The following is a 15,818-nucleotide window of genomic DNA, read 5'->3' as shown; positions in this document are numbered from 1 at the left end:
AGGTCGTACCTAAACCTTTAATTGTTTACTTTTATAAATTGAGACTTGGATGGAGAGTTGTCTCATTGGCAATCTTACCACATTTTCCTATATCTACTTGTGTCTTCCTCTCCATGCTATTCAAAATCAAAGATGAGGTACATAATTTATCATAATCAATTGATTGATTGATTGTTGCTTATCGTCCAGTGGCAAATATTTCATAGGTAGGTCTTGTCATAAAAGAGGCCATTAGGGATTATGGTCGGGGAAATTTGGACTGCCACTGGAAAATGAGGGTATACTGGATAGGGACAGAAATTTTGCCTTGCAACAGGCCGACTATGGACCCCTCAAAGAGTTAGTTTTTGCAAGGGTTCTTAACGTACAAAGAGCTTGGCACTCTTTTAACACGAGGCATTGGATTTAACGTCCCCATTATGACCGGACGTGACTGCGAACTTGATACATCCCACACAGCCAAACGGACGCCCAACTTCGGCAAACGTTTTAATGGTTGTCGGGAGAGACCAAGTGACCATATTTTGTTTCCCCAGTCACCCTAGGGGGTTATCATAATCAAATAAATGCAATTAATGTCTCCTCCATAACAGTCTTCAAAATAAACTAAATATTGAATAAACAATACTGCTTAAAGTAAATGTTTGGCTCAGGTTAGCTGTCAAGCAATACAGTTAAATAAAGAACCCTATGGGAAAACAGAACTCCTTTTGTCGGATTACACTGACGAACATCAAAACATACTATCCACACTGATCTGTGTCCACACTTGTATTAAAAAACAAAAATCATGCAGAAATCATAGGCGGATCCAGGGGGGGGGGGGGGCTTTCGTGGGGAAAATTTAGTTGATTATATAGGGAATCATAGAAGCATGACTGGAGCGCCCCCCCCCCTTTAGGTAAGGGAGCGGGCCCTCCCTTTAGGTAAGTCAGCTCCCCCCCCCCCTTTAGGAAAAGTTCTGGATCCGCCACTGGAAATGAACCTTATGTTTTCCTCCGCATGCTATTCAAAATCAAAGATGTGGAACATAATTTATCATAATCAAATAAATGCAATTATGTCTCCTCTATGACAATCTTGAAATAAACTAAATATTGAATAAACAATACTGCTTATGGTTAATGTTTGGCTTAGGTTAGCTGTTAAGAAACACAGTTTAATATAGAACCCTTTGGGCAAGAACAAAATTCCTTTGGTCAGAAAACACGGTCAAACATACTTACCACATTGATCTGTGTCCACAATTGTATTGAAAAAAACAAAAATCATGCAGAAATGAACTTTTTTTATATTGATTAGACCGTTGGTTTTCCAGTTTGAATGGTTTTACACTAGTAATTTTTGGGGCCCTTTATAGTTTGCTGTTCGGTGTGAGCCTAGGCTCCTTGTTGAAGGTCGTACCTTGACCTTTAATTGTTTACTTTTATAAATTGTGACTTGGATGGAGAGATGTCTCATTGGCACTCTTACCACATCTTCCTATATCTACTTGTGTTTTCCTCTCCATGCTATTCAAAATCAAAGATGTGGTACATAATTTATCATAATCAATTGATTGATTGATTAATAGTTACTTAATGTCCAGTGGAAAATATTTCATGCATGTTCAGGACGAGAACAAATTAACAATAGATACAATAGGTATATATGTCTTGTCATAATAGAGGCCATTCGGGATTATGGTCGGGGAAATCTGGACTTCCACTGGAAAAAGAGGGTATATAGGATAGAACAGAAACTTTGCCTTGCAACAGGCCGCCTACGGACCTCTCAAAGAGATTTTGCAAGGGTTTTTAACGTGCAAAGAGCGTGACACTCTCTTAACACGAGGCATCGGATTTAACGTCCCAAATCTGACCGGACGTGACTGCGAACTTGATACATCCCACACAGCCAAACGGACGCCCCACTTCGGCAAGCGTTTTACTGCCGGTCGGGAGAAGACCAAGTGACCAAATTTCGTTTCCCTAGTCGCCCTTGGGGATTATATTAATCTAATAAATGCAGTAAATAATTTCTCCTCAATGACACTCTTGAAAAGAAACTAAATATTGAATAAACAATACTGCTAATGATTAATGTTTAGCTCAGGTTAGCTGTCAAGCAATACAGTTTTATATTTAACCCTATGGGGAAAACAGAACTCCTTTTGTCATTAAACACTGTCAAACATCCAAACATACTATCCACACTGATCTGTGTCCACACTTGTATTGAAAAAACGGATGAAAATTCTTATATTTTCTCGAGGTAGACTTTCAGAAAAATAATAATTTTGTAATAGAGAAATAGAAATTGTCAGAGATAACAAGTATCTTGTTGTATTTTTTGCTACAATTGGGTAGTTTTAACAAAAAAATATTTAAGAGACCAGGGAACAAATAGAGTGTATAGTTTATTTTAAAAAAATGTTGACTGTCAATTAGATATGTTTTATAAAGCCATTTTACCAGCTAGTGTTACTTTCCAATTCGGAATAGTGGGCTTTCGGAGTAATGGACTGTCGGAATAGTGGGCTGTCGGAGTAATGGACTGTCGGAATAGTGGGCTGTCGGAGTAATGGACTGTCGGAATAGTGGGCTGTCGGAGTAATGGACTGTCGGACTAGTGGGCTGTCGGAGTAATGGGCTGTTGGAAAAGTGGGCTGTCGGAGTAATTGGCTGCATGTCGGAATAATGGTTGTCAGACTAATGGGATGTCACTGCCCATGCAGCATATGGGGTTATATAATGACCAGTGTAAAACAATTCAAAAGAGAAAGACTACGACTTGATATATAAATGAAACAAACAAAAATGTAATAGGAACTTAGCAATAAAAGAAAACCATTGTCTGAACCACATCCGCGTTTCGCCATCGGAAGTTAGCGTGTCATATCCGATGATCGGACTTAAAAAGCAAACAACCATCGCACTTCCAGGGCGGATCAAGCCATTTTTAAAAGAGGAATCCTAACACATGATAAAGGGGGAGGGGTGTTCCAATCACATGTCCCCATTCAAATGCATTGATCGTCCAAAAAAGGGGGTTCCAACCTCTTGACCCCCTCCTGGATCATCCAATGACTTTAGTGTCCCGACACCATCGCACTTTAGCGTAGCCGTAGACCATCTTACTAAGCGAAGCCATCGCACTTTAGAGTACTTTCGCACTTTAGAGTCCTACATATATTTTTTTTCAAAAGGATGAAAATGTCTCATCTGTCCTAAAGACCTCCGTATCTAATATGGTTCTATTTTTATATTGTATATGATGATGTATATTAGATTATGACACTATAATAAACTATCGATTTACTAACGTACCTTTCTATAAATATATATATAATATGGCGCAACACATCCAACGACTGAATACAAATATATACAGGTATGAAAATATATTACAGGTAAGCAGGGATTTTTTGGCGGTAACTAGAAAGCATGCAGGTAAAAAGGTGTGCTTGATTTTGAATTAGTCATGCATCTAGCATCAGTGTGATATGATGATGAATAAAAATATAACATATGAAAAATACGTGTAAATCATAGAAAAACATGAATTACATATATGACCAATTTACTATTTTCTTTATATTAAACGTCCATAGAGACGTTGTTCTTCAGAAGTGATTTTTTTTTTTGCACGGCGGGCTTTGGGCAGAATTGGCTTCCTTTTTTCAAGTCAGTCTGGTATTTTAAAAGCTCCTCATTCTCTTCTTCTCTGGTTATCAGAGCTTTTTTTTAATAAATTTTAGGTTTCGAGCTTCACTTAAGACACACACACAGGAGACATAACGTCCAGTGCTAAATATTTCACGCATTATTTGAATTAAGAATGAATACTGTAGATAGGTTATCGATTTTATTGGTTCGGTGTATTTTGGATCTAGTATCGTAACGGGAATGATGGATTGGACCTAATATTTTAAGTTTATTAACGGGACTAACACTAGTTGGAGTTTTAATCTAACAAAAATTAAGAGCTCGTAAAGACCGATTTTTTTATATGATTGACTTCAGTAAGAACTTCTTCAATCTCCATTATTTTTTTTTTATGTAATAGGGCCGTTTTAAATAAAAGTCGTTGAAATTTTAAAAACATGTTGCCTTCCGAAATACAATGGCACCATGAAAGAGTGAAATGCTACAAATAGCTGAGCTTGACTGCTTACATTAACATCCAGCATAGCCGAACGGACGCCTCAACACAATTTCTTAATTTGTTCACGTATATTCTTCATTCTTTACATGAATTTCTATTTTTTTTAATTTGTGAAATGTAGGCTAGTTAATTTGTTTGAGTCACGTATGGTGAGATTGCGTCTGTATAATTATTATCGATGCCAGTCAATTAGAAGTTCCGTTTCTAAAGAAAAACTACAAGTTAGAACACCCTCTTTTTTAGAAGTGACTGACTGACTCCATCCGGCTTGAAAACTATAATATAAGATTATTGATTACGCTTTTCTTGTTTTCTCAAGAGGTTTGTCCACTCCAATCAATTTCATGCTAGACATCATGTGGCAAAATTTACAGCTGTTTTACTATCAAGCTGCCCCCCCCCCCCCCCAAAAAAAATAGCCTTGTATGACGTCATAAGTACTCACTCCTCACCCTCCTGGATTTTCAGTAAAAAAATGAAATCCAGCCCCTCTTTCCAGATGTTCAAAATGCATAACCAATGTCCTTCAGTTAGGGACTTATCATTATTTACCTGGGATGGGGGCTGGTCATTTTGAAATCAAATATATAAAATTTTCTTGATCCCCCATAAAATTTATCTATTTTTATTTGATCCCCCCTGTAAAAACATTGGAAAAATGTGACCCCACCCCCCCTAACATTGTCTAATAAACATGCCAAAATTTTTCACAGAAATATTGTAAACATGAAATATTCTCAGTGGATTCAGTCCAAAACGATATTTGAGGGGAAATTGCCTTGACATACATGTAGGACTCTTCCACGAATATTAGTGGGTAGGGCAAGCCAGTGCTTTTGGGAGGCTAAATTTTCTGATTTTTTTTCTAATTTCCTTTATCTATTGGGCTATTAAAGAAAACGTTTTTAAACAGTAAAAGCACATTATTTACTTAGAGGGATCTATTTCTTGTCATATATCATTTCATTTATAAATGTGTGATAGTAACCCCAAATTTTGATTTATTAGCCTAACTTTGAGGGAATGAGAGCTAGGTATAGATGCCCAAAGGAATCTGATATAAATGATAACAAAAGGGTACATTAGTGTGTTCCGCATCTCAGAATCATCTATTGTATCAATATTCAACTGTTTGTATACAGAATATTTGACCATTTATTGGAGAATTTATTGCTCTACATTATATTCTTTCATGATGCAGTGTGATTTGAATTTTTGGACAAAATTTTACACAAATCGCTGTAGATTTCATTTTAATTTATACTTATAATAATTTCTTTCAAACTTTTAGGCTAATTATAACATAAATTGGCAGTAATGCTTGTTATTAATGTAGTGAATGCAGTGATATTATTCGGGTTATGAAGCACCTATGCATTCTGAATGGCATAAAATGACACAAAATGACAGCTTAATTACTACATCACCAAAGTTATGGGATATATCTGACTTATAGATACATTGTGTATGTATGGGGGTCAAATATATTTCCATTTGACTGTTGTAATGTTCTTCTTGACATTTTGTCTCTTGAAGTATTTAAACTACTCATTTCCATGTGCAAAAAAATTGATCCCCCCACTTTGAGTTTATAAAAAAATTTGAACCCCCTTTTCCACAAACTAATTTTTTTTTATCCCTCCTGTATTTTGACCAGCCCACCCTCCCAGATAAAAAATGATAAGTCCCTTCACCCATTCAGGTCTTATTCTAACAACTTTTAGGGAAACACTTGAACTGTACCAGATAAAAAAAAAAAAGTGAAGTTGATCACTCGCATGTTAAAACCGGCCACACTAATCTTTATGTGCCTGTCCAAAGTCAAGAGCCTATCTTAATCTTTGATATTAACCTGTTCTTGTCCTGAATAATACATATTAAAAATTGTGTCGCTGGACGTAATAAAATAGCCATCCATCATCATCATCTGACATCATCCCTTGTAAAAAAAAAGAGAAAGAAACGACGTGGTCTCAACTTATTACGATAGGCTATTAGTTAACAACCACTGTTAACAACAATGGGTTAATTTTAAGTCAGACTCACTCAAGGTCATAATATCAGAATCTGGCAGAAATGTGACATACCCTTTTCAGCTTGCGGCATGCACTTATCCACTCGACATCATATGTTTCAGGTAAGACTTCTCTCCTTCCGACTGTCTCTGTCGCTTTACGGTCAGTGCCACTAAAGTTTCCGTCGGCAAGTCGCTTGAAATCATATGCCTTTTACGTGTGTTTGGCATGCGAGTTTTTTTTTTTTTTTAGTAAAAAAGGGAGATAACTCGCACAAAGGGGCGGATTTAGTATAGGTCACGTGATTAAGCTAATGAATAAAGTACCCGCAATTTTGCCGTCTGTGAAGTCATTGGTTCATATTAGTCGTATTTCTTTTACGTAAATTGTTTTGCTATAATAATGGTTTCTTATTTTTCATGTTGGGTCCCATGGGCGGATCCAGGGGGTGCCTGGACCACCCCTTTTGTGGGGAAAATTTGGTTGATTATATAGGGAATCACTGAATCATGACCCCCTCCCTAAATGAAAAGTTTTTGATCCGCCACTGGACCGTACTTTTATCATCTGACTAGTCTATACGGTATTGTTTTTTCTCATTGTTGAAGTCCGACCGTACAGTTTCCTATACTTGCTTTTTGTAAAAATGCCTACCCACTGTCTCAACCTCTTAGTATTGTTTGGGCAAACCAAAATATTTTTAAGTGTGGCCTAACGGGTCTTTGTTCTGCATGTGTATTTTGGATCTATATGTATCCGGGACCTAATTCATTTTTCCCGTTTACATTATTATAGGGAACTAGCTACTACATATTTCACCATATTTATAAGCTCACTACTGTCTGTATACTAGTAACGAAGTCCGTTTAATGTTCACATGTTTAATCAAATTTTTATATTTATACATTTTCAGCAAAATATTATAAAATCAAGTGAGAAAAAAAGTAAATAAATAAATAAAGTTTGCCACATCTCTGGAGTAGCAACTCTCAAATACTTTTTTATTTAACAAATAATACCTGTATGACTATTTCAATAGTTTATTTTACAATGTTATGTAAAATACTGTATATGTTGTATCAATTATATATATGCCCCCATGGGGACCTAATTTGGAAAATAAAATTTATCTTATCTTATCTTATCTTATAAAAGTACATGTATAACGTGACTGTACCCAAATTTGTACCCATTTTGACATTTTTTTTATGATCACGATAAAAATTTCCATTTTGTGTTTATTTTGTAGCCGTATCCTTCTTTATTATATAAGTATGTACACCAATTTGATTTTTAATCCATATGGAATCATAGAAAAAATGGTCTGAACTGACCTCTAAACCATCAACGAATCTGTAATGAGGAGTTTCCAAATTGCATCTATGCTTATATTCGCATAATTTACTGGATCCGCCCCTGTACCGTTACGTTATATAATATATGGAAAGGTTCGCAGGCAGTTATAAATTCCAATACAAAACGTTGCTTAATTCCAACTCTATGTAAGGGACGACATCAAAAGTTCAATGAAGGATAAAAAAGTATTGGCCATCAAATCTTTGAAGTAGTCTGAGACTACTATAACTATAACTGTGTTATAGTAGTCTCAGATGTAGTAAGTTGACCACGCCGAATAATTACAGCGCCCCCTTGCGGTCATTGTCCTCCAGGTTAATGGAGTGATCGGAGTGATCGTAATATAACGACCGGTTATTCGGGTTAACATCAATATTAAATTTTTGAAGTGTATAATATTCACACATATATATGTATATCGTATGTAGCATGTGTAGTTTCCATTTCAGTGGCGGATCCAGAACTTTTCCTAAGGGGGCCCACTGACTGACCTAAAAGGGGGGGGGGGGGGGGCGCTCCAGTCATGCTTCAATGATTCCCTATATTATCAACCAAATTTTTCCCACGAAAGGGGGGGGGGGCCCGGGCCCCCAGGCCCCCCCCCCCTGGATCCGTCTATGCATTTCTCGTTTCAGCATTTTTCAAATATTGGCTATACCATTCATGTAACTATTTATGTGAATTGTAACACTTCTAATTGACTGGATAGGTTAAACCAATGCCTTTCTAGCCTATTTGTATAAATAGCTTCACTGGAAAAGGACTGATTCTGATTGAAGGATTTATTTTTACAACTGCAATATATATATGCCATTATACACAATTTTTACCATAGTATAATGCTAGCCTATAAATTAACTAAGTTTCATATCTAAGCTAGTCCAGTTAGATATTGACTGAATTATGATATTCAGTGAAGACAGATCATTGCAAATTGTTTAAATTAGCAACAATTAAAATATATGTATGCATGTTTGGCATATATATACATCTTTGTAAAGCAAATTGTTACATACATCCCCCTAAGCATTTTAAAAAACAAACAGTCCAGAACTTTGGCAAACACCATGTAGACAGACAGATGCAAACACAATGGCTATATAAACTCTGCTGTGTCACTATCTATTGAGTATGCATATTGGCGGATCCAAAGGGGGGGGGGGGGGGGTCTGGGGGGTTGGAACTCCCCCTTTTTTTTGGTCGATCAATGAATTTAAATGGGAACATATAGTTGGAACACCCCCTTTTGTCCTGGGTTGGGACCCCCCCCTTGTTAAATGGCTGGATCCGCCACTGTGCAAATTGCCAACTATATCAGATTTTAAGACAGTTTCATTTTCTCTCCATCAATTTCTAACCAAGAGTTCCAAATGGTGAAGTTGAAATCATCCCTCTTTAATTGTACGGAACCCATCACAAGTTGTTTGACCGTTATGGAATAACCGCTTCACAGATGATATCGAATACATTTCTTACATCGTAACTACAATCTCTTTCCTTTTTCATGAATGTGACTTACCAAATAAGACTATTTACCGGGTTTGTAATAACATAAGCAACACAACGGGTGCCACATGTGGAGCAGAATCTGCTTACCCTTCCGGAGCATGTGAGATCACCCCCAGTTTTAGTGGGGTTCTTGTTGCTCAGACTTTCTTTAGTTTTCTATGCTGTTTCTTGTGTACTATTATTTGTCTGTTTGTCTATTTCATGCCATGTTGTTGTCAGTTTATTTTCGATTTATGAGTTTGACTGTTCCTCTGGTATCTTTCATGTCTATTGAAGTTACTAACTTAGTGCAGGATAAAAAATAATAGTTTTACAATTTAAAATTTGAACACAACATACGGCTGGTTAGAATGCAAACCATTCAGCTTGCTTAATATACAATCATGAAGTGACACCAAAAATGCAGACATTTTAGACTGGAGGCAAACCATACACAATTACACTAGCTCATTGGTTTGACAATACTAAAATGTATGTAAAACTATTAATTCAATAGATCGTAGATGGGTATACAAGCAATCAAATGTTGTATATATCCAAGCAAAAACCAGGTGCTCCACAGCTTTATACAACCTCAGAGGTCGAACCCTGAACAGTTTGGGCAAGTATGGACACATTCACACCTGATACAGCTCTGAATTTAGATTGTGATCAAATTCTTGACATAATATGAGTTTCTGACACAAAACAAATGTCAAGATCTTCAGACCTATTATGCAATATTTTCAAAAATTTGGGATTTGAGAAATTTTGGGGAAAAAATTGAAAACCCCCCTTTTTTTTGCAATTAGTCCAAAACCTGACATTTCTTTATACACAGTTTACAAGAAGTGTAAGGGAGGTAAATCCGAACATACCCAACATTGTATGTGAACTGTTTTTGAATTACCTCCCTTACACTGCTTTTAAATTGTCTTACTTGTCCATTGACCAGACAAACCTAGTTTTTTTCCCTTTTTTGCCCCTAAATCCAAAACATTTTGAGCCATAACGCCCCAAAGTCATAACTAACCATTCCTTCATGATATGGAAACTTGTGGTATAATTTCAGAGAAATTCATACACTTAAACACAAGTTATTGTATGATAACTTCTAAAATGCTTAATTTGGGCCCCCTTTTTGGCCCCTAATTCCTAAACTATTGGGACCATAACCCCCAAAATCAATCCAAACCTTCTGGAATATGACAGTTCTTGTCCATTCGTTTTTGATGCATTTTGTTATTTGATTTTGCCATGTGATTATGGACTTTCCGAATTGATTTTCCTCTGAGTTCAGTATTTTTGTGATTTTACTTTTTAGTGGTATTGAACCTTATGGTAAAAGTTTATAGAGATCCATTCACTAAATCTAAAGTTATTGTCCGGAAAAACCGATTTTCCTCCCTTTTTTTGTCCCTAATTCGCCTTTTTTAGCCCCTAATTCCAAAAAAATTTGAGCCATAATAACCCAAAGTTATAAGTAACCATCCTTTCATGATATGGAAACTTGTGGTATAATTTCAGAGAGAATTATACACTTAAACACAAGTTATTGTTTGAAAACTACAAAAATGCTTATTTTAAGCCCATTTTTGGCCCCTAATTCCCAAACTATTGGGACCATAACCCCCAAAATCAATCCCAACCTTCCTTAAGTAGTATTGAACCTTCTGGTAAAAATTTATAGAGATCAATTCACTACATCCCAAGTTATTGTCCGGAAACTAAATGCATCTTCGGACAACGCAGACGACTACATGATACCATTGTCATGCCTACTCTTGTAATCTCAAACAAGCGTGCACAAGCTGAAATGTCTTGCCTTCTTTACTTATCACTGATATTATGTTGATAGTCCTAAATATAAAGCTTTATTACAACTGTCACATAAACTTAACATTAACCAAAAAAAATAAACATTGGCCAATAAAGCATGAAAAATAGGACAAGGTGAGATGAGCCATGCCAGGCAAGCATGTACAGCTAAATATCTTTTCATACAACAAATACAGTTGATCTATTGCTTATAGTTTAAGAAAAACAGACCAAAACACAAAACCTTAACACTGAGCAATGAAGCATGAAAATGAGGTTAAGGTCAAATAAAACCTGCGCAACTGATATGTAGATAATAAAATATTTCCATACATCAAATATAGTTGACCTATTGCATATAGTATTAGAAAAAAAGACAAAAACTCAAAAACTTATCTTTGACCACTGAACCATGCAAATGAGGTCAAGGTCAGATGACACCTGCCAGTTAGACATGTACACCTTACAATCATTCAATACACCAATTATAGTAGACCTATTGCATACAGTATAAGAAAAACAGACCAAAACACAAAAACTTAACTATAACCACTGAACCATGAAAATGAGGTCAAGGTCAGATGACACCTGCCAGTTGGACATGTACACCTTACAGTGCTTCTATACACCAAATATACTAGACCTATTGCTTATAGTATCTGATATATGGACTTGACCACCAAAACTTTACCTTGTTCACTGATCCAGGAAATGAGGTCGAGGTCAAGTGAAAGCTGTCTGACGGGGATGAGGACCTTGCAAGGTATGCACATACCAAATACAGTTATCCTATTACTTATAATAAGAGAGAATTTAACATTACAAAAAATCTTTTTTTTCAAGTAGTCACTGAACCATGAAAATGAGGTCAAGGACATTGGACATGTGACTGACGGAATCTTGGTAACATGAGGCATCCATATACAAAGTATGAAACATCCAGGTCTTTCACCTTCTAAAATATAAAGCTTTTAAGAAGTGAGCTAACACCGCTGTAGCCACCGCCGCCGCCGGATCACTATCCCTATGTCGAGCTTTCTGCAACAAAAGTTGCAGGCTCGACAAAAATTATAGATTTTCTTGAAATTGTCTTAAAACTAGAGGCTCTAAAGAGCCTGTGTCGCTCACCTTGGTCTATGTGAATACTAAACAAAGGACACAGATGGATTCAAGACAAAATTGTGGTTTGGTGATGGTGATGTGTTTGTAGATCTTACTTTACTGAACATTCTTGCTGCTTACAATTATCTCTATCTATAATGAACTTGACCCAGTAGTTACAGTGGAAAATGTTAGTAAAATTTTACAAATTTTGTGAAAATTGTTAAAAAAAAATGACTATATTAAGGGCAATAACTCCTTAGGGGTCAATTGACCATTTTGGTCATGTTGACTTCTTTTTAGGTCTTACTTTGCTGTACATTATTGCTGTTTACAGTTTATCTCTATCTATAATAATATTCAAGATAATAACCAAAAACAGCAAAATTTCCTTAAAATTACCAATTCAGGGGCAACAACCCAACAACAGGTTGTCTGATTCATTTGAAAATTTCAGGGCAGATAGATCTTGACCTGATAAATTTTTTTACCCGTGTCAGATTTGCTCTAAATGCTTTGGTTTTTGAGTTAGAAGCCAAAAACTGCATTTTACCCCTATGTTCTATTTTTAGGCGTGGCGGCCATCTTGGTTAGTTGGCCGGGTCACCGGACACATTTTTTTAACTAGATACCCCAATGATGATTGTGGCCAAGTCTGGATTAATTTGGCCCAGTAGTTTCAGAGGAGAAGATTTTTGTAAAAGATTACTAAGATTTACGAAAAATGGTTAAAAATTGACTATAAAGGGCAATAACTCCTAAATTGGTCAACTGACCATTTTGGTCATGTTGACTTATTTGTAAATCTTACTTTGCTGAACATTATTGCTGTTTACAGTTTATCTCTATCTATAATAATATTCAAGATAATAACCAAAAACAGTAAAATTTCCTTAAAATTACCAATTCAGGGACAGCAACCCAACAACAGGTTGTCCGATTCATCTGAAAATTTCAGGGCAGATAGATTTTGACCTGATGAACAATTTTACCCACGTCAGATTTGCTCTAAATGCTTTGGTTTTTGAGTTATAAGCCAAAAACTGCATTTTACCCCCATGTTCTATTTTTAGCCATGGCGGCCATCTTGGTTGGATGACCGGGTCACCGGACACATTTTTAAAACTAAATACCCCAATGATGATTGTGGCCATGTTTGGTTTAATTTGGCCCAGTAGTTTCAGAGGAGAAGATCTTTCTAAAAGATGACGAAGATTTACGAAAAATGGTTAAAAATTGACTATAAAGGGCAATAACTCCTAAAGGGGTCAATTGACCATTTCGGTCATGTTGACTTATTTGTAAATCTTACTATGCTGAACATTATTGCTGTTTACAGTTTATCTTTATCTATAATAATATTCAAGATAATAACCAACCAGATGCTCCGCAGGGCGTAGCTTTATACGACCGCAGAGGTTGAACCCTGAACGGTTAGGGCAAGTATGGACACAACATTCAAGCTGGATTCAGCTCTAAATTTGGATTGTGATTAAATAGTTGACACAGCATAGGTTTCTGACACAGAATGAATGTGTTCTAATGAACTTAAAATTTTTGTTTCTCTTAGAGCAATTCACTATGCTGTTGAATATTAATCCTCTCAAAAAAATGTTTGAAGAAATTTTCTTTTTTATTTATGAAATTTCAAATGAGAAAAATTGAACCCAATTTTTTTAATCACATCCCCCTTTCCCTTATTCCAAAACTAATCTCAATTAAAATTTCTAATGGAGTTTGCAACAATAACTACTCATTTAAATACATCATAAAATATTAAGATGTAAAAAAACTGCTTGTTATCACTGAATGGTAAAGATTATTTTAATTTATCAGTTGGTAGTAAAAAGTGAATATACATTGTATATTGTATATAACAAAGATTTAAGTTGATTCTGGACAAAGAAAGATAACTCCAATTAAAAAAAAATCTTGCTATTGCACAATATTTTGCAATTAGATATTTCTTGCTTACTATTCTGGACAAAGAAAGATAACTCTAATTAAAAAAAAATTTGATATTTCACAATATATTAGATTTGGTATATCAAAGAACCCCATTTATTCAATTTTTGATGAAATCAAACAAAGTTTAATTTTGGACCCCGATTTGGACCAACTTGAAAACTGGGCCAATAATCAAGAATCTAAGTACATTTTTAGATTCAGCATATCAAAGAACCTAACTGATTCATTTTTTGTCAAAATCAAACTAAGTTTAATTTTGGACCCTTTGGACCTTAATGTAGACCAATTTGAAAACGGGACCAAAAGTTAAGAATCTACATACACAGTCATGACAGTTAGATTCAGCATATCAAAGAACCCCAATTATTCAATTTTGATGAAATCAAACAAAAGTTTGATTTTGGACCCTTTGGGCCCCTTATTATGTTGGGACCAAAACTCCCAAAATCAAACCCAACCTTTCTTTTATGGCCATAAACCTTGTGTTTAAATTTCATAGATTTCTATTTACTTATACTAACGTTATGGTGCGAAAACCAAGAAAAATGCTTATTTGGGTCCCTTTTTGGCCCCTAATTCCTAAACTGTTGGGACCTAAACTCCCAAAATCAATACCAACCTTCCTTTTGTAGTCATTAACATTGTGTTTAAATTTCATTGATTTCTATTTACTTAAACTAATGTTATTGTGCGAAAACCAAGAATAATGCTTATTTGGGCCCTTTTTTGGCCCCTAATTCCTAAACTGTTGAGACCAAAACTCCCAAAATCAATCCCAACCGTTCTTTTGTGGTCATAAACCTTGTGTCAAAATTTCATAGATTTCTATTAACTTAAACTAAAGTTATAGTGCGAAAACCAAGAAAATGCTTATTTGGGCCCTTTTTGGCCCCTAATTCCTAAAATGTTGGGACCAAAACTCCCAAAATCAATACCAACCTTCCTTTTGTGGTCATAAACCTTGTGTTAAAATTTCATAGATTTCCATTCACTTTTACTAAAGTTAGAGTGCGAAAACTAAAAGTATTCGGACGCCGGACGACGATGACGACGACGACGACGACGACGACGACGACGACGACGACGCAGACGCCAACGTGATAGCAATATACGACGAAAATTTTTTCAAAATTTGCGGTCGTATAAAAACAGCAAAATTTCCTTAAAATTACATACTCAGGGGGAGCAACCCAACAACGGGTTGTCTGATTCATCTGAAAATTTCAGGGCAGATAGATCTTGACCTGGTAAACAATTTTACCCCATGTCAGATTTGCTCTAAATGCTTTGGTTTTTGAGTGATAAGCCAAAAACTGCATTTTACCCCTATGTTCTATTTTTAGCCATGGCGGCCATCTTGGTTTGTAGGCGGGGTCACGCCACACATTTTTTAAACTAGATACCCCAATGATGATTGTGGCCAAGTTTGGTTTAATTTGGCCCAGCAGTTTCAGATGAGAAGATTTTTGTAAAAGTTAACGACGACGGACGACGGACGACGCCGGACGCCGGACGCAAAGTGATGGGAAAAGCTCACTTGGCCCTTCGGGCCAGGTGAGCTAAAAAGAAAGTCATCAAACGATAATACTGTAAATTCAGAAATTATTCAGTGCATTTATTATTGCGAATTTGTCATTTTAGACTTAAATTCGATTTAAATTTTAAATGATTTTGCGAAAAGTCATGTTTAATTCATACAAAATATTTCAAAATGCGAGTTTAAATTATTGCGTTTGCAACTCTGTCGCAATTTTTGCAATAATTAAAACCTCGCAATAATTTCTGAATTTACAGTACATAAAGCATAAAATTTACAGAACCCTATCTCAATATAACAAGGAACAATAAATCTCCATTGTGCGCTTTATCATTAATAAAAGTCAATAACTAATATAGTATACTCCTGCTACATAATCAGGAAAGACA

The 15,818-nt window shown here is 35.7% G+C and overlaps 1 protein-coding gene across 2 annotated transcripts in view; it reads right to left on the bottom strand.

The window, feature by feature from the left end:
- LOC143072242 (pre-mRNA-splicing factor SLU7-like) overlaps nucleotides 1–6,396 on the bottom strand; it is a 66,531-nt gene extending 60,135 nt beyond the window's left edge. Inside the window, exon 1 of one of the 2 annotated variants that reach the window (XR_012977088.1) lies at nucleotides 6,234–6,396. The gene's annotated coding sequence lies outside the window, so the exon portion shown is untranslated. Of the gene's footprint in view, nucleotides 1–3,308; nucleotides 3,457–6,233 lie in introns of those variants that run through there. The other variant, XR_012977087.1, reaches the window with a different exon arrangement.
- Nucleotides 6,397–15,818: the final 9,422 nt, after the last annotated feature.

The sequence above is a fragment of the Mytilus galloprovincialis genome, chromosome 4, assembly GCF_965363235.1.
Source record: "Mytilus galloprovincialis chromosome 4, xbMytGall1.hap1.1, whole genome shotgun sequence".
NCBI classification, from domain to species: Eukaryota; Metazoa; Mollusca; class Bivalvia; order Mytilida; family Mytilidae; genus Mytilus; species Mytilus galloprovincialis.
The sequence above is the reverse complement of the archived record's forward strand: the minus strand, read 5'-3'. Positions and strand labels throughout refer to the sequence as shown.